The sequence below is a fragment of the Delphinus delphis genome, chromosome 3 (assembly GCF_949987515.2).
Source record: "Delphinus delphis chromosome 3, mDelDel1.2, whole genome shotgun sequence".
Lineage (NCBI taxonomy): Eukaryota > Metazoa > Chordata > Mammalia > Artiodactyla > Delphinidae > Delphinus > Delphinus delphis.
This window is the reverse complement of record NC_082685.1, coordinates 151,944,142-151,964,841: the sequence shown is the minus strand read 5'-3', so window position 1 is coordinate 151,964,841 and position 20,700 is coordinate 151,944,142.

Here is a 20,700-nt window from a genome sequence, read left to right as displayed (position 1 = left end):
TAGCATAAATTTGTACAGTGATAAACATGTACTGGATAATTCAGATTGAAAATGATTTCCACATTAAGTAGCTACTTAGAAAATACATTGGATTTTATTCAGGGGGGAGTCAGACCAAAATATCAATATAAAGACACATTTTAATATTGCTCTAAGTTTCCATCTTACTTAAGATACCTAGAAATTGACAGAGTATTACTGGGAGTGGGAGGTTGAGAATTAAATATGAACAGTAGTAAAGCTATATTTATAATGCTAAATGCCATATTTTAATTGAAAAGTAATTCTGCCTGAATATTTTGAAATTCCACATTGTTAACCTGGAATGATATGTCAAACATTCTTGCAGATAATGGTTTAACATATTTCATACAAATAAAAATATAAAATATGTATTAAACATTAAATGGGTAAAGGAGGATATGAAATCCAATAGTGATCCTACAGCGGTAGAATCAACCACAATAATAACAAAACACAGATAAAGAACAAAAGCTGCATGATTTAATGCAATTCAAAATTATTAACAAACTTCCTGAATAAAGAAATGCCTAATTGTATATATCGTATGATATATGTGTACACACACAAACATATTTAGAAAGTTTTAATGAGAAAATACATCAAATAAAATTAAATAGAAAATTCATCATAGACTAAAATCTTTCATATTAAAAAAAAGTCTATTGCATTTACATACCCCAAAATGTGTTCTGATGAAGTAACATGATTATTTGGGGTGGTAGATGATTTTTTTTTTATAATTTCTAAATTAATTATACTTTTATAATAATAATAAATTATTTCTAACATAAAAATTCAGTATTTACCAAAAATCAAATCCTGAGATTTAAGTCATTAAGCACTCATCTAATTCAACCTCAAAATTATATATACTATTTATAATCTAGTATTATTTTAATTGTTAAATATGTTGATGCATAAAATGTTTAGAAAATTTATATATTTAAAAAAACATTATTTTTTGACTATACATAAAATAAATATAAATTTATAATAATTAGGATTAAAGATTTGTAAGAAAATATTTTTTTTTTCTTCTCAGACATTAACCTTTCTGACTTCTATACCAAGAGTGAAACAAATGACTTAATATACTGTTATAGCTAAATTTACTTTCAGGTATAAAGTGAGAAAGAAAGAAAATTTAATACAAAAGAAGTTGATTTGTACAAACCAGCCATCATATTGTCACACTGTGGGCAAATATTTTATGATAATCTAATCATTTAAAAAATCACCTCTCTGTATAGCATATATACCCTAACACGTGTATGTACATTTACTAGCACAAAAATATAATATTTAAAATGACCCCCTTTTAAAGAACATTTTAGTGACATGAGTGGCATCCTTCTTCTATGTATTTTTGGAACTGAAAATCTTTACCTATGGGCTACTTGCTTGTAGTAATACAAGAAACAATCTCAATGAGAACTGAAACCATAGACATTTGTTCAGTTCACTGCCTATGTTAACATGACCTATCTATTTGGCTGTCTTTTTCGACTTGGCTTTATTATTCTAGGAAACTTTACATAGAATGATAGATGTAACAATTACCACAAACTTAACTACTCAAATAATACAAATTATACAACTCAGAATTAAAGATAAATTATTGGCTTACTGTCTCACATTCTGTAGGCCACAATTCTTGGCCAGGCTGGCTGTACTGGGTTCCCAGCTTAGGGTATTGGAAGGCTGAAATATAAATCTCTGGTTGAGGCTTTTCTCTAGAAGCTTTGGGGAAGAATGTGCTTCTGAGCTCATTCACGTTGTTAATAGAATTTCTTTTCTTGCAGTTGCAGGATTAAGGTCACCATTTCCTTTCTGGCCGTCAGCTGGGGGCAGCTCTCAACTTCTAGGCCACTGTATTCTCTGTTATGGGCCCCCCTCCATCTCAAGCCAGAGTAGTACTGTAAATCCTTTGAGTGCTTCAAATCTCTCTTACTTCCCTTTCTACCACAAATTAAAGAAACTTTGCTTTTAAATGGCTCATATGACTATATTAGCCTACCTAGACAATCTCTCCTTTGATTAACTCAAAATTAACTGATTAGTAAACTTAATTATATGTGCCAAATCCCACTGCCATGTAATATAAGATAATCATGGGGGTCATATCTCATCATATTCACAATTACAGGGATTCTGGTGGGAAACTTTAAGCTGGCATTTTGGAATTCTGCTTGTCATAAACAAAGTTGTAAATAATTTTATTGTTCACTTTACAAACTTCCAGAAAACCTAACATCCAATATGGCTCAAAGGATGATAGCAAACAAATGGAACCTGTGGGATTATTCTGAGAGCATCTTCATGGATGCTACTTGCTCCAATATGGTGGAGAGAAATGCCTAGAAAGCCATTACTCTTTTAGGAGAACACAGAACGAGACTTAATGAGCCAATATTTGCATCAGGGAAAGGAAAAAAGCTTTCTTTCCAGGGTATGTAGAATTCTGCTGCTCCATAATTGGTACCAGCAATAGCCAACATCACACCCAGTGGAGGAGCAAGGTAGGCACCACCAGCAGCAGGCAGGAAAGCAGAAATCTGCTGGCCAGATAGGTCAAAGTGAATTAAACTAATCAAGTGATGACTGAACATTGGAGTCTTCTGTGGACACTTTATTTCACCAATGCTGAGGCGATCAGTAAGAACACTAACGTGACTAAAATGGACAAGTGAAGTGAGAAGAAACACAGACGTTCTGTTTACATCCCCCAAAGTGACTAGACTATGAATTGAACAATGACTAGGATATTAATCAAATCACTGGATTTAACTAAGCATACCAAACTGGATTTTGGTTTTTTTTCCTTAGCCAAATTGGTGAAGTAAAAGCACATGTGAGGGACTTTCCTTGTGGTCCAGTGATAAAGAATCCGCCTTCCAATGCAGGGGACACGGGTTTGATCCCTGGTCAGGGAACTAAGATTCCACTGCCACGGGGCAACTAAGCCCGCACAACACAACCACTGAGCTCACGCTCCTCAACTAGAGAGACTTATGCCACAAACTACAGAGCCTATGTGCTCTGGAACCTGCTTGCTACAACTACAGAGCCCACATGCCCTGGAGCCTGAGCGTCACAACTAGAGAAGAGAAAATCCGCGCACCACAACTAGAGAGAAGCCTGCTTGCTGCAACGAAAGATCCTGCATCTCTCAACGAAGATCCTGTGTGCCGCAACTGAGACCCAACACAGCCAAAAATAAATAATAAATCTTAAAAAAAAAAAGCACATGTGAGTTTACTTACAGAAACTACCTCCCAAAAATCCTCTTTTCCCACATATGAATTTTAGAGTATAAATTAGATTCTACTTCAGTTTCAAAAGATATGGTAAACACATGAAAGGAAGAATATATCTTGTCAGTCTGTAGGTTTGGCCGACTCTAAGCGTCTTCTATCACCCTTTTTGATATCCACTACATAACTGTGATGTGCACAACATCTGTCCTCTGAAATTTAGAGAGTAAAGGAAAATCCCAGACAAGTGTTCCTTGATGAGCAAATACAGAGATATATCAACCTTGATATCAGCAACTCCCACACATTCCGTGTGTGTGTGTGTGTGTGTGTGTGTGTGTGTGTCTGTGAGAGAGAGAGAGAGAGAGAGAGAAAGAGAGAGAGAAAGAGAGAGATTTACAATTTCTGAAGAACTGGGGATAGAAGTCAAAATAGCCCCTGGTCATTTAACTGGTCAGTTTAAAATGTCATGAAAGTGTCATCCTAATCACCTGAGAGGAATGGAAAGGGTGGTGAGGTCAGTTACTGACTTGGCTTTAAAGAGAAGAAATGTTCAGTGAGAAAAAGCTGCTCTTACAACCTTGGTCACTGCAGAAATGCAAGCAAATAGAGGTATTATAGTTATAGTTATCTTCCCTTCAAAGGAGAGAGGAAGCTGCTGGAAAAATACACCTCAGTTATTTATCTCTTGCTCAGACATATCCTCAAAAACTCTTTGAAAGAGTTTGTAAAATGAATTCATATTGTGACAGCCTTTTCAAAAGTCCTGCATTATATAAACACCAAAGGGGGTGGGGACTTTATCTTAATGTACCACTATGTACCACTCTATTTTTGAATCCTTTTTATTCTGCCCCTCTCTTCTCTTTAAAAATAATACTTTACTTTTCATTTTCCATTGGCTTTATTATATTATTCTAACCAAAGCACCTCTGAGAGTAGGTGAAGCTTTTGTAAAATTGATGGCCTCACCTGTAGCTATACCCCATTCTCCTTTTGACCTCACCACAGCACAAGACAGTAAAAGTTCCATTTAGTAAAGCAAAAAAAAAAAAAAAAAAGTTATAGAAAAGTAAGATATTTAATCATTATAATAGTTTATACTTACATAGTATTTCATATTTTTACTATTTATATACTACCACAGTACTATCAGAATGATTTAGCATTTATGTTTCTAAGGGTCTGAGGAAACAAATATGAAGAAGTTAAAATCCCTCACTCAAAACAGCTCAAACCTTAATGTGTAAGAAGTAGGGAAGAGCAAGTATCCACAGGACATCTGTATATCACTTATGGGAGTCTGGAAGAGGGTTTATTATCTCAGTTTGGCTCCCTGATTCAGAATATCTCAGGACTTGATTCAGCTTAGGACTAAATTTTAATGAAAGAGCTGGGACTTTCAAAGTAGAAAAATAGACAAATCTCAGAAAGAAAGAATGGAAGGCCAGCAAGAGCATGGTGCAAGAAGTTTGCTCTTGTTGACTGCTAAGAGGAATGCTAAGATGGATGTGAAATGAAGCTGAAGAGAGAGGAATGGAATAAATCATGGGTTACCTTCTACGCCACATTATAAAGTCTACACTACAATATTATTCAAAGGTGATTAAGAGCTTCACAGAAGATTTTTAAGAAGAGGAGTGATATAACCTATTTACAATTCCTATTTCACAGATATAGAGAAGAAGTATAGCATTGAGAGTGATTAAATTAACTGGAGTTTTGAAACCAGATTGCTTCTGCTTAAATCCCAGCTCTGCCACATGTTAGCCATGTGTACTTGGGTAACTAAGTTAGCATCTGTGTGCCTCAATTTCATAATCTCTAACATATGATCATCATGTGAATTAAAGTGAATTAATATAGAGTATTTAGAGCAATGCTTAATGTGTAAGTTCTATAGAGCAGTTAGCTATTTATATACATAATAAAAATTGCTATTACTATTATCACAGTTATTTTTTATTTTGTTAGAAGGTATAATAATACTGCATAGAGAAAGGTCATATTTGAAGAGTATAGTATTTTAAGAAAGAGAGAATTGAGTGTCTGTTATTAGTCACTTGGGTAGAGGAAAAGATAAATTTAAAAAAATAATAAAGATGGAAAATTAGTATGTGATGTTTATTGAAAGTCATTTGCTTATTTTACTTTTTATTTATTTTTATTAAAGTATAGTTAATTTATAATACTATACTAGTTTCAGGTGTACAACATAGTGATTCCATATTCTTATAGATTATAATCCATTTAAAGTTATTGTAAAATATTGGCTATATTCTCTGTGTGGTACAGTATGCTCTTATTTATTTTATATAGAGCAGTTGGTAGCTCTTAAAATAAATGCTCTTATTTATTTTATATAGAGCAGTTGGTAGCCCCTCCCCCATCCCTCTCCCCACTGGTAACCACTAGTTTGTTTTATATATCTGTGAATCTGTTTCTGTTTTGTTACATTCATTCCTTTGTTTTATTTTTAAGTTTCCACATATAAGTGGTAGCAATATAGTATTGGTCTTTCCTGTCTGACCTCTTTCACTAAGCATATATATATATATATATATATATACACACACACACACACACACACACACACACACACACACACACACATAAAACATCATCTTTATCCATTCTTCTGTTGATGGATATTTAGGTTGCATCCATGTCTTGGCTATTGGAAATAATGCTGCTGTGAACTCTGGGATGCATGCATCTTTTCTAATTAGTGTTTTCCTTTTCTTTGGATATATATCCAGGAGTGGAATGGTAGTTCTATTTTTAGTTTATTGAGAAACCTCCATACTGTTGTCCATAGTGGCTGCACCAATTTACATTCCCACCAACAGTGTAGGAGGGTTCCCTTTTCTCCACATCCTTGCCAACATGTGTTTGATGATAAGACATTCTGACAGGTGTGAGGTGATAGCTCATTATGATTTTGGTTTATATTTTCTTGATAATTAATGACGCTGCTTCTTTTAAAAGATAAACTGAAGCATATTACAAGTTTTAAGAGCCCATTTGAGCAGAAATTGATTAGAATCTGGCAGTGCCAAACCGGAAGTGGTTAGGGGCACTCCACTGATAGGAGCTCTGGGAGAGAGGGTATAGAGAAAAGGCAGAAGCAAAGTAAGGAATATTTGATTGTCTATAGCCTACAGCTTGGTTGTCTATTTGTGACTGATTATCCCTAGGTTTTGATTTCACAACCTTGAGGCACTTAGATTTCAGTTTGCCTACATAGGTTCCCACGGCATTAGAGCCTTCACGGCTTCCTTATTTAATTAATGTAACTTCTCAGGTATCTAGTTTGAGTAATTGGTTGAGTACTATCTTACATAATGAATACAAAAGGTATACATTCATAAGATTTTTAAAATTCTCTTTTAGAAAATATCAGGGATTTAAGAGACTATGGTTATAACAGATAGCAATAGTAGCCAATAATTATATTTATGTAGAAATTTCCCCTACAGTTGTGAATTGGGATTTCTTAAATTTCTCTCAGTATTTTTCTTGTGATTGTACTGGTAAGAAGAGAGGAATGCAGGGATGTTTTTGTTAATATATTACTAAAATTTGATGTCCTGGGTAGGACTATTATGGTATGCAGTTTGCTTACACAGATAATCTATTAAGATCTTAGATTAGTATTCATTGCTTCCATATTATTTTTATTGCGATAATAATGCATAACAAACAAGTTCCAAATTTCAACAATTTAAAATATATTTTTTGCACACTTATATACGGGTCAGCTATGGCTCTGATGGTTTGCCCATGTTGAGATTTGGGTTCAAGTCTGTTCCATTTATTTCCTCATTCTGGGACCAATGGCTATTTTTCTTTCACAGTGGATTAGAGAAACATAAAAGGGCAAACCAAAGCTTACAAGTACATTTAAAATTTCTGCTCTCATCAAATTCATTTTGAAATGAATGTGAAGAAACAACTTACCTGGCTAAACCAACTATCAAGGTGGCAGGAAAATATATTTCCATCTGTTCTAGTGAGAGATAATATTTGAAAATAGACATGGCCAAGGGTATGAATGTATATTTCTACTACAGGAAAGAAATGAAGGGTTGCAAGGATAATCCATTCTATCATATTTACTCTTAGATTTCTTTTTGAATTAATAAATAGATATGAAGTCAGCTTTATTTTAATCTATTCCAACTTGTTTATTGTAAACAAAGTCTGAAAAACCCATGTGAGAAGGTATTAATATTTGCTCCTCCTTTAATTATTAAAGCTAGCTTGTAAGATAACAGCCCCAGATGTAAACTAAACCAAGACAAATTGATGATTCTTCTCGAAAGATTGTATGTAGTAAAAAAGCCATCTCACGAGCTCCAACATTTAAGGAGTGGATGGGATAAGAGAAGATCCTGATGGATACTGAAAATGACAGGCTAGAAACCCAGAGAGAATCAGAAGAGTTGGAAGAGGAGAGAGAGCTCGAAAAGAGAGGAGGAAAGTGTGATTAAAGATGAAAATAAGAGTAACTTGAAGACTGACAATTATCTATTAGATGTGACAATTAGGAGTTCAATAATGTCCTAAGAAATGAGGTTAATAAAATCATTTATTGCTTTACAATTTCCGACGTTAAGTAAATAATAAAAGCCAGAATGTTTTACTAGATGGAGATAATTAAAAATTGATTAGACAAATTAATATTCTTGACAGCCTAGGATGACTGGAGTGCAGTGGAAAACATAATTCAACCACTTAATTTATGATGATGGGTGAGAAAAACAATACTTTTTATTTTTTGATAAAAAGATTAAATCAGAGATCGATAGTTGCTTTAAAATGCTTAGTGGCTTCAAATTTTGTAAAGAAATGCCATAGTGCTAACTATAATCATTGCTCTTATACTTCTACAGATGAAAATAAAACTAAGCAACACATTTCTAATATAAAACTTTCTATACCTCACTCCAAATATAATTGTTTCCCAGACAATACTTCAGTGTTGTTGCTTTCTATAACTTTAGAAACATCTGACATAGTTGAAAACATATGATGCATAAGTATAATCTATAAACAATGTGTTATTGTTTTCTTCCCTGCTTAGGTTTATTTATAATAATAATTACCTTTATATAAAGCCTGTAACATTCGTTCAGAGTGCTTTTACTAATTTATTTCTTTTCATGTGTTTTGTTTCCAAGGTTACCTTGAAAAATATAATTTCATTACTAAGAACTGGTGAACACTGGTCTATAATTAATTTTAAAATATTTAATTTTCCTTGAACTATATATATATATAATATACAGAAAAATATTTAATTATATTAATGTCAAATATGTTTCTGTGTGTATGCGATACATATAACCAACAGCTTGTTTATAATTACATCACCATTAGTTAAAATAACGAAAATAGAGATGACTTTCCATTAGTAGTTTTGAAACAAAGATACAAATCTTGATAAAGTAATGTTTTAAATTTTAGATGTGCATAATATAATTGAAAGAAGGTATATCTATTCTTGAGAAACAAATATATATATTTTAGAATATCTGAATCTTTAGGGGACATATTTAACTTAGACATCCAAAGAGAACCCCCCAAAGTGTCACTGCACATATTTTCTTTTTAATCAATTGGGAAGTATAATGCATACTGGTAAAAGCTTTAAAAACTCTAATGTAATGTATGTTTACATTTCTTTCTCACTACAAAAAAAAAGCTTAATATATATAGTATATGCACTTCTATTAAAAATATGAAGGTGAACATTTTCTCAACAAAATTTTAAAGATTCTCAGTTAGAGGACTTCCGGGAAGATGGCGGAAGAGTAAGACGCGGAGATCACCTTCCTCCCCACAGATACACCAGAAATACATCTACGCGTGGAACAACTCCTACGGAGCACCTACTGAACGCTGGCAGAAGACCTCAGACCTCCCAAAAGGCAAGGAACCCCCCACGTACCTGGTTAGGGCAAAAGAAAAAACTAAACAGAGACAAAAGGATAGGGACGGGTCCTGTACCAGCGGGAGAGAGCTGTGAAGGAGGAAAAGTGTCCACACACTAGGAAGCCCCTTCGCGGGTGGAGACTTCGGGAGGCGGAGTGGGGGAGCTTGGGAGCCGCGGAGGAGAGCACAGCAACAGGGGTGCGGAGGGCAAAGCGGACAGATTCCAGCGCAGAAGATCGGGCCGACCGGCACTCACCAGCCGAGAGGCTTGTCTGCTGGCCCACCGGGGTGGGTGGGACTGGGAGCTGAGGCTCCGGCTTTTGTTGGAGCGCCGGGAGAGGACTGAGGTTGGCGGCGTGAACGCAGCCTGTAGGGCGTTAGTGCACCGCGGCTAGCCGGGAGAGAGTCCGGGGAAAAGTCTGGACCTGCCTAAGAGGCAAGAGACTTTTACGTCCCTCTTTGTTTCCTGGTGCACGAGGAGAGGGGATTAAGAACGCTGCTTGAGAGAGCTCCAGGGACGGGCGCGAGCCGCGGCTAAAAGTGCGGAGCCCAGAGAGAGACAAGAGACGCTAAGACCGCTGCTGCCGCCACCAGGAGGCCTGTGTGCGAACACAGGTCACTAGCCACACGCCCTTCCGGGGAGCCTGTGCAGCCCGCCACTGCCAGGGTCCCGGGATCCAGGGACAACTCCCCCGGGAGAACGCACAGCGCGCCTCAGGCTGCAACGTCAAGCCCGCCTCTGCCGCCGCAGGCCCGCCCCACACTCTGTGACCCTCCCTACCCCCCCGGCCTGAGTGAGCCAGAGCCTCTGAATCAGCGGCTCCTTTAACCCCGTCCTGTCTGAGCAAAGAACAGACGCCCTCCGGCGACCTACACGCACAGGCGGGGCCAAATCCAAAGCTGAGCCCCTGGGAACTGTGAGAACAAAGAAGAGAAAGGGAAATCTCTCCCAGCAACCTCAGAGCAGCGGATTAAAGCTCCACAATCAACTTGATATACCCTGCATCTGTGGAATACCTGAATAGACAACAAATCATCCCAAATTAAGGAGCCCTGTGGATGAAAGGCTCTTGGTGCTGCAGCCAGGAGTCAGTGCTGTGCCTCTGAGGTGGGAGAGCCAACTTCAGGACACTGGTCCACAAGAGGCCTCCCAGCTGCACATAATATCAAACAGCAAAAATCTCCGAGAGATCTCCATCTCAACGCCAGCACCCAGCTTCACTCAACGACCAGCAAGCTACAGTGCTGGACATCCTATGCCAAACAACTAGCAAGACAAGAACACAACCCCACTCATTAGCAGAGAGGCTGCCCAAAATCATAATAAGTCTACAGACACCCCAAAACACACCACCGGACGTGGACCTGCCCACCAGAAAGACAAGATCCAGCCTCATCCACCAGAACACAGGCACTAGTCCCCTCCACCAGGAAGCCTACACAACCCACTGAACCAACCCTAGCCACTGGGGACAGACACAAAAAACAACGGGGACTACGAACCTTCAGCCTGCAAAAAAGGAGACCCCAAACACAGTAAGATAAGCAAAATGAAAAGACAGAAAAACACACAGCAGATGAAGGAGCAAGATAAAAACCCACCAGACCTAACAAATGAAGAGGAAATAGGCAGTCTACCTGAAAAAGAATTCAGAATAATGATAGTAAGGTTGATCCGAAATCTTGGAGATAGAATGGACAATAGAATGGACAAAATGCAAGAATCAGTTAACAAGGGCCTAGAAGAACTAAAGATGAAACAAGCAATGATGAACAACACAATAAATGAAATTAAAAGTACTCTAGATGGGATCAATAGCAGAATAACTGAGGCAGAAGAACAGATAAGTGACCTGGAAGATAAAATAGTGGAAATAACTACTGCAGAGCAGAATAAAGAAAAAAGAATGTAAAGAACTGAGGACAGTCTCAGAGACCTCTGGGACAACATTAAACGCACCAACATTCGAATTATAGGGGTTCCAGAAGAAGAAGAAAAAAAGAAAGGGACTGAGAAAATATTTGAAGAGATTATAGTTGAAAACTTCCCTAATATGGGAAAGGAAATAGTTAATCAAGTCCAGGAAGCACAGAGAGTCCCATACAGGATAAATCCAAGGAGAAATACGCCAAGACACATATTAATCAAACTGTCAAAAGTTAAATACAAAGAAAACATATTAAAAGCAGCAAGGGAAAAACAACAAATAACACACAAGGGAATCCCCATAAGGTTAACAGCTGATCTTTCAACAGAAACTCTGCAAGCCAGAAGGGAGTGGCAGGACATACTGAAAGTGATGAAGGAGAAAAACCTGCAACCAAGATTACTCTACCCGGCAAGGATCTCATTCAGATTTGATGGAGAAATTAAAACCTTTACAGACAAGCAAAAGCTGAGAGAGTTCAGCACCACCAAACCAGCTCTACAACAACTGCTAAAGGAACTTCTCTAGGCAAGAAACACAAAACAAGGAAAAGACCTACAATAACGAACCCAAAACAATTAAGAAAATGGGAATGGGAACACACATATCGATAATTACCTTAAATGTAAATGGACTAAATGCTCCCACCAAAAGACACAGATTGGCTGAATGGATACAAAAACAAGACCCATATATTTGCTGTCTACAAGAGACCCACTTCACCTAGAGACACATACAGACTGAAAGTAAGGGGATGGAAAAGGTATTTCATGCAAATGGAAACCAAAAGAAAGCTGGAGTAGCAATTCTCATATCAGACAAAATAGACTTTAAAACAAAGACTATTAGAAGAGACAAAGAAGGACACTACATAATGATCAAGGGATCGATCCAAGAGGAAGATATAACAACTGTAAATATTTATGCACCCAACATAGGTGCACCTCAATACATAAGGCAAATACTGACAACCATAAAAGGGGAAATCGACAGTAACACATTCATAGTAGGGGACTTTAACTCCCCACTTTCACCAATGGACAGATCATCCAAAATGAAAATAAATAAGGAAACACAAGCTTTAAATGATACGTTAAACGAGATGGAGTTAATTGATATTTATAGGACATTCCATCCAAAAACAACAGAGTACACATTTTTCTCAAGTGCTCATGGAACATTCTCCAGGATAGATGATATCTTGGGTCACAAATCAAGCCTTGGTAAATTTAAGAAAATTGAAATTGTATCAAGTATCTTTTCCGACCACAACGCTATGAGACTCGATATCAATTACAGGAGAAGATCTGTAAAAAATACAAACACATGGAGGCTAAACAATACACTACTTAATAACGAAGTGATCACTGAAGAAATCAAAGAGGAAATCAAAAAATACCTAGAAACAAATGACAATGGAGACACGAGGACTCAAAATCTATGGGATGCAGCAAAAGCGTTCTAAGAGGGAAGTTTATAGCAATACAATCTTACCTTAAGAAACAGGAAACATCTCGAATAAACAACCTAACCTTGCACCTAAAGCAATTAGAGAAAGAAGAACAAAAAAACCCCAAAGTTAGCAGAAGGAAAGAAATCATAAAAATCAGATCAGAAATAAATGAAAAAGAAATGAAGGAAACGATAGCAAAGATCAATAAAACTAAAAGCTGGTTCTTTGAAAGGATAAACAAAATTGATAAACCATTAGCCAGACTCATCAAGAAAAACAGGGAGAAGACTCAAATCAATAGAATTAGAAATGAAAAAGGAGAAGTAACAACTGACACTGCAGAAATACAAAAGATCATGAGAGATTACTACAAGCAACTCTATGCCAATAAAATGGACAACCTGGAAGAAATGGACAAATTCTTAGAAAGGCACAACCTGCCAAGACTGAATCAGGAAGAAATAGAAAATATGAACAGACCAATCACAAGCACTGAAATTGAAACTGTGATTAAAAATCTTCCAACAAGCAAAAGCCCAGGACCAGATGGCTTCACAGGCGAATTCTATCAAACATTTAGAGAAGAGCTATCACCTATCCTTCTCAGACTCTTCCAAAATATAGCAGAGGGAGGAACACTCCCCAACTCATTCTACGAGGGCCACCATCACCCTGATACCAAAACCAGACAAGGATGTCACAAAGAAAGAAAACTACAGGCCAATATCACTGATGAACATAGATGCAAAGATCCTCAACAAAATACTAGCAAACAGAATCCAACAGCACATTAAACGGATCATACACCATGATCAAGTGGGGTTTATTCCAGGAATGCAAGGATTCTTCAATATACACAAATCAATCAACGTGATACACCATATTAACAAATTGAAGGAGAAAAATCATATGATCATCTCAATAGATGCAGAGAAAGCTTTTGACAAAATTCAACACCCATTTATGATAAAAACCCTGCAGAAAGTAGGCATAGAGGGAACTTTCCTCAACATAATAAAGGCCATATATGACAAACCCACAGCCAACATCGTCCTCAATGGTGAAAAACTGAGAGCATTTCCACTAAGATCAGGAACAAGACAAGGTTGCCCACTCTCACCACTCTTATTCAACATAGTTTTGGAAGTTTTAGCCACAGCAATCAGAGAAGAAAAGGAAATAAAAGGAATCCAAATCAGAAAAGAAGAAGTAAAGCTGTCACTGTTTGCAGATGACATGATACTATACATAGAGAATCCTAAAGATGCTACCAGAAAACTACTAGAGTAATCAATGAATTTGGTAAAGTAGCAGGATACAAAATTAATGCACAGAAATCTCTGGCATTCCTATACACTAAGGATGAAAAATCTGAAAGTGAAATCAAGAAAACACTCCCATTTACCACTGCAACAAAAAGAATAAAATACCTAGGATTAAACCTACCTAAGGAGACAAAAGACCTGTATGCAGAAAATTATAAGACACTGATGAAAGAAATTAAAGATGATACAAATAGATGGAGAGATATACCATATTCTTGGATTGGAAGAATCAACATTGTGAAAATGACTGCTACCCAAAGCAATCTACAGATTCAATGCAATCCCTATGAAACTACCACTGGCATTTTTAACAGAACTAGAACAAAAAATTTCACAATTTGTATGGAAACACAAAAGACCCCGAATAGCCAAAGCAATCTTGAGAACGAAAAATGGAACTTGAGGAATCAGGCTTCCTGACTTCAGACTATACTACAAAGCTACAGTAATCAAGACAGTATGGTACTGGCACAAAAACAGAAATATAGATCAATGGAACAGTATAGAAAGCCCAGAGATAAACCCACGCACATATGGTCACCTTATCTTTAACAAAGGAGGCAGAAATGTACAGTGGAGAAAGGACAGCCTCTTCAATAAGTGGTGCTGGGAAAACTGGACAGCTACATGTAAAAGTATGAGATTAGATCACTCCCTAACACCATACACAAAAATAAGCTCAAAATGGATTAAAGACCTAAATGTAAGGCCAGAAACTATCAAACTCTTAGAGGAAAACATAGGCAGAACACTCTATGACATAAATCACAGCAAGGTCCTTTTTGACCCACCTCCTAGAGAAATGGAAATAAAAACAAAAGTAAACAAATGGGACCTAATGAAACTTAAAAGCTTTTGCGCAGCAAAGGAAACCATAAAGAAGACCAAAAGACAACCCTCAGAATGGGAGAAAATATTTGCAAATGAAGCAACTGACAAAGGATTAATCTCCAAAATTTATAAGCAGCTCATGCAGCTTAATTACAAAAAAACAAACAACCCAATCCAAAAATGGGCAGAAGACCTAAATAGACATTTCTCCAAAGAAGATATACAGACTGCCAACAAACACATGAAAGAATGCTCAACATCACTAATCATTAGAGAAATGCAAATCAAAACTACAATGAGATATCATCTCACACCAGTCAGAATGGCCATCATCAAAAAATCTAGAAACAATAAATGCTGGAGAGGGTGTGGAGTAAAGGGAACCCTCTTACACTGTTGGTGGGAATGTAAATGGATACAGCCACTGTGGAGAACAGTATGGAGGTTCCTTAAAAAGCTACAAATAGAACTACCATATGACCCAGCAATCCCACTACTGGGCATATACCCTGAGAAAACCAAAATTCAAAAATAGTCATGTACCAAAATGTTCGTTGCAGCTCTATTTACAATAGCCCAGAGATGGAAACAACCTAAGTGTCCATCATCGGATGAATGGATAAAGAAGATGTGGCACATATATACAATGGAATATTACTCAGCCATAAAAAGAGACAAAATTGAGCTATTTGTAATGAGGTGGATAGACCTAGAGTCTGTCATACAGAGTGAAGTAAGTCAGAAGGAGAGAGACAAATACCGTATGCTGACACATATATATGGAATTTAAGAAAAAAAAAAATGTCATGAAAAACCTAGGGGTGAAACAGGAATAAAGACACAGACTTACTAGAGAGTGGACTTAGGGCTATGGGGAGGGGGAAGGGTAAATGGTGACAAAGCGATAAAGAGGCATGGACATATATACACTACCAAACGTGGGGTAGATGGCTGGTGGGAAGCAGCCGCATAGCACAGGGAGATCAGCTCCGTGCTTTGTGACCGCCTGGAGGGGTGGGATGGGGAGGGTGGGAGGGAGGGAGACGCAAGCGGGAAGAGGTGTGGGAATATATGTATATGTATAACTGATTCATTTTGTTGTGAAGCTGAAACTAACATACCATTGTGAAGCAATTATACTCCAATAAAGATGTTAAAAAAATAAATAAATAAATTTTAAAAATGCAAAAAAAAAAATTCTCAGTTAGTTGAACTAATATACATTTGTTCAACTAACATATATCAATATATTATATATAATATACATATTAGTTCAACTAACTTTATATATTAAACTTTTTGCTTTTTCTTTATATTTCAACAAGTATTTGCTGAGCCTCTTCTCTGCATGAAACACTGTACTAAGTGTCCCCTACTCTGCTGATTGTTATTCTCATCAAAGGTGTTTAATCCACATTATGGCCTCTGTGCTGTTTTGTTCCTCAGTGCTGAATATAAGCCAGTGTGTCATGATACTTACTGAAAGGTATATAGGAATTGGTTGCATAACTAATCACTCTAAAACTTAGTGCATAAAATAACCATTTATTATCCTTATGAATTCTAGGGGCCAAGGATTTAGATAGGGCACAGTAGGGTAGTTCGTTTTAGTTCCCCAAGGGCTAGGGCCTCACCTGGAAGTCTTGAAAGTTGGAATCACTTGAAGGCTCAGTAGCTCACCTGGCTAGCAGTTTATACTTGCTGATGGATGAGACCTCAGGTGTGACTATCAACTGAAATACCTACTTGTGGCCTCTCCATGTAACTAGGACTCCTTGAGTGGTTAGGTTCCATGGTAGATCATCCAGAGAGAGAAAGAAACAGAGAGACAGAAATCGAGAGAGAGAGAGAGAGAGAGAGAGAGAGAGAGACAGTGACTGGCTATATTCTTTTAATGACATAGCCCCAAGTATCAAATAGTATCATTTCTGCCATACACACTGTATGAAGTCATGATACCTTTTCCCCAGATTCAAGGGGAAGGAAATAGATTCCAATACTTGATAGGGAAGAGACTTGGCAACATTTGGAAAGCTATATGAGAATGGAGATATTGCTGTGATAACTTTTGCAAAATGCAATCCCCCTCAATATTGAAATATCAAATATGTCAATCATCAGTCTAGAGATATTTATGGTTTTTAATATTTGTTTATTTTTACATTTTTATGTTTCATATTTTAAGTAATAATCATATTGCTTGAATCTAAAACAATGAAGAAGGTAATATGAGTGTATATAGTGGGAAAATCATCAGTATTATACATTTCTTATCCAGATAATAGAAAGTATAATATTCTGTTTTATCTCTGTATTGATCCTTATAGTTTACATAGGCAGCAGGGCATGATGGCTAAACATTTTATCCTTGAATATCTTTTTCAAACAAGAAAAAGTTTAACTATTTTACAATACATATATCAATCAATTTTAAGGTCTGGTAGGTATGTATGAGACTACTACATTGTGGAATATAATGGTGATCAATGCTGATTAATAACAATAGGTTTATAAAACATCACTGCCTTTCAAAATACTTTTGTTGGTAAAGTACACCTATGTTAGTTTCCTAGAGGTTCCTTAATAAGTTAGTAGAAACTGGGTAGCTCAAACAACAGAAGTTTATTCTCCCAGTTTTGTAGGCCAGAAGTCCAAAAATAACGGGTCAGCATGCTCTGTGGGGGAATCTGTTCCATGTCTCTCTCTCTTAGCTTATGCTGGATAACAGCAATCCTTGATGTTTCTCAGTTTATCAGCATATCACTCCAATCTTTGGCTTCCTTTCACATGATCTTGTCCTCTGTGTTTCTTCTCTTCTAAGGACATTTGTCATGGGATTTAAGGTTCACCTGGATAATCCCAGGAAGATTTCATCTTGAAATGTTTAACTTAAGTACATCTGCAATGACCCTTTTTCCTAAATAGTTCACATCCACAGGTTCTGTGTGGGCATACTTTTGACGGACCACCATTCAGTCTACTACAGTATCAATGGTAATATTTTACCAAAAATATAGAAAATTAATTAGTACACACATTGCTAAATGCTAAAGGGAAAACATAGAAAGTTCTTTTAGTTAGTGTTTTTTTTTTTTCCTTTTCAATGTTAGCATGGGCTGCTAGTTGTCATTAATTAAAGTGCTTTACAAAATTAGATATTTTTTTTTTGCTGTTGAAATATCACTGAATTAAATTTAACATGGATTTATTGTCAATTTAAATATTTTATAAATATCATCCTTTGCTTGTTCAAGTAGCTGATTTGAAATTCAATCCATATACAGACCAGTACAGTAAGATATCTACTTCTCTGCCAAGCCTTATCCTCCCCAGGAAAACAAAAAGAAAAGAAAAGGAACAAAAAAAAAAAAAAAAAAAGGTCTGGCTTATATATAATTTTTCCATTCAATCTTTTGACTCTCAACATGGCTCACTATTGTTCAATTTATCCCAAGTCATATGTAATATCTATAATGCATAAATTAAGTAGCTTATGAGGCCAGCAGTCTGATATAATCAATTAATCCTTATCATACCTTTTTATTAATTCAGACTTCTTGACTTTTCACTTCTCCTATATAGTCTCATGGATAGATGGTCCAATTCTCTTACTAAAAAACCTTTTAAACCTATTTAAGAATAAAAAGTTGCCTATTAAATGCATCTACTAATTTTCACAATCTTTTTCTCAAGTTTCATATCTCTATAACATTGTAACTGAATATCTTAACTCTATGACTTTTGAAAATAAAAGTAAATTAAAACATAATTAACATATTATACAAGTCTAAAATCTTTATTTCTAAGAAAATATTACATTCTTATTTAACACATATAGGGATTATGGAGTTAAGGTAACTTTTGTAGATGCTTATGGTTTAAAACATCCCTTAAATTTGTAGATAATACAACAAAGCATGGCTTATTTGTGGTTATTTTTGTTTGACAGCTCACTAAAATCATTCTTCAATATATTTCTACAGGTCACAGTGGTGATTCCTGGTAAATAAATACAAAGTAATATAAATTCAACACTGGTACAGAGAATTAATTTAGATCTCACATACTCTGTAAACTAATTGTGTGTAGAGAAACAATGTTCAAGATATTGAATAGATGGAGGAAGTTGAGTCTAATTCCACAAAAATAAGAATTTATAGCTAGGAGAGAACTTTGTAAATCATGGCCCTGAGGCAAATAGAAATTAAATAACTTATTCAAGTCAGTTTTAGGACAAGAAAGAATATTTTGACCTCCAGTTCTATTTTCTATGTATTATATCATTACATTTGAGAACATGCCCTCCAATAAGCCTTTACATTTCGGTTACAAATAAATTACTGAACAGTAATTAATTTTACAATAATTTAGGTCCTATTTGGTTTTTATTGTCAAAACAACTTTTCCAGAGATTTTTTCCCCAGCATGAATTACCCCAAAACTTGATAATAATTTAGGCAAGTTGGCAATGGGATGCTTTCTTTTAGGGAGAGGTATGCTAGAATCAAGTGTATCAGTTTGAGTTTCTTACATAACACTACCAAAACTTGACTCTCAGTAGTAAATGATTTGAATGTGCTTTAAAATGTCTTAAATTCCCTTTAAATTGATCATGTTTTAAAATATTAAATATAGCAGACTAATAGTTCAATTAATATTACAGTGTTAACTGTTATTATTACTATGTTTTATTCCTTGAATTTCAAAGCTGTGTTCTTAATTTTAATTCCATGTTATTTATAATTGCCTGAAACCATCAGTTAAACTAAAACTAGACTTGATTTTTTTTAGCACAATGACACATTTTCCCTGCTTATTTTATGGGAATGTAAAAAAAAGATGAAGTTAGTTATTTTCTTAAATTAGATTGCTCTCTGAAATTCCTTTTGTGCGACATACTGTCTTGGAAAAGGCTTTACATTTTTTAACAAAGAAAATCTCTCTTATTAGCCAAAATTAAAATAACTACTAATTAACTAAATTAAGAAATGCATTATGGGAAATTAAGAAGTTTACTTAAATAGGCTATTTGTAAAGTTGGGGAAATAATCTTTTAACTGGAATACCCCAATTATTTTGTGAGTCCATAGCACAAAGAGATATCATAAAACTAATTATTTTAAAATTTGAAGAAGTTTATGCTTTTTTAGATTCATAAAGTTATAATGTGATAACTGCAATTTTAATAAATTATTCTTAATCTAATTAAGTGTGCAGTGTGAATGCATCTAGCTTTCACTGAAACTTTTTCATTGCGTTTTAACTAAAAATATCTTCTATAAATTAAAGTATGTAAATAGATATCTTACAATTGATACAATTTGATAATTAGTAAGGATTCACTCCTTTCTTATAGTAAGTATATGAAAAACTGCAAAATAAATGCCTGATACCTACCAATTAATATTTTAGCTTGAATATAGATATGATTAGAGTAAAACAAAAATAAAGGCACTCTAAACTCAACAAAAAACATTAAATTAAATAAAGGCTTTTGAAAACTTACAATTTCCATTTACTGAAGTATTTGGGAAAATAAATGATTTCTGAGATACTGTATACTATATTCACAAAATACTTATTAAAATTTTTGTGCATTTATATAATCATTCATTCATGTGAAGTCTCATAAATTTTTCTCCCAAATCATAGGTGTAATGAAATTGATTTTTAAAATTACATTATTTTTAAAAAATACATTATATGATTGCATTTGGGGCAATGATCAGATAATACCTTAGTTACTCCAATGTAAGACCAAAGATTTCTTTATCTTAAGAAAACCCATGTTTTGAAAATTATTTTTTGTTTACATTTGCAATCATATCTTCTTCAAAAAGAGAAAAATTTAAATCTTTCTTTGCAAAATGCACCCCTATTATATAGTTCTTGCATTATTTAATTGGCTAGTACTAACAATGAAATATTGAATAGAAGCAGTGAGAGCT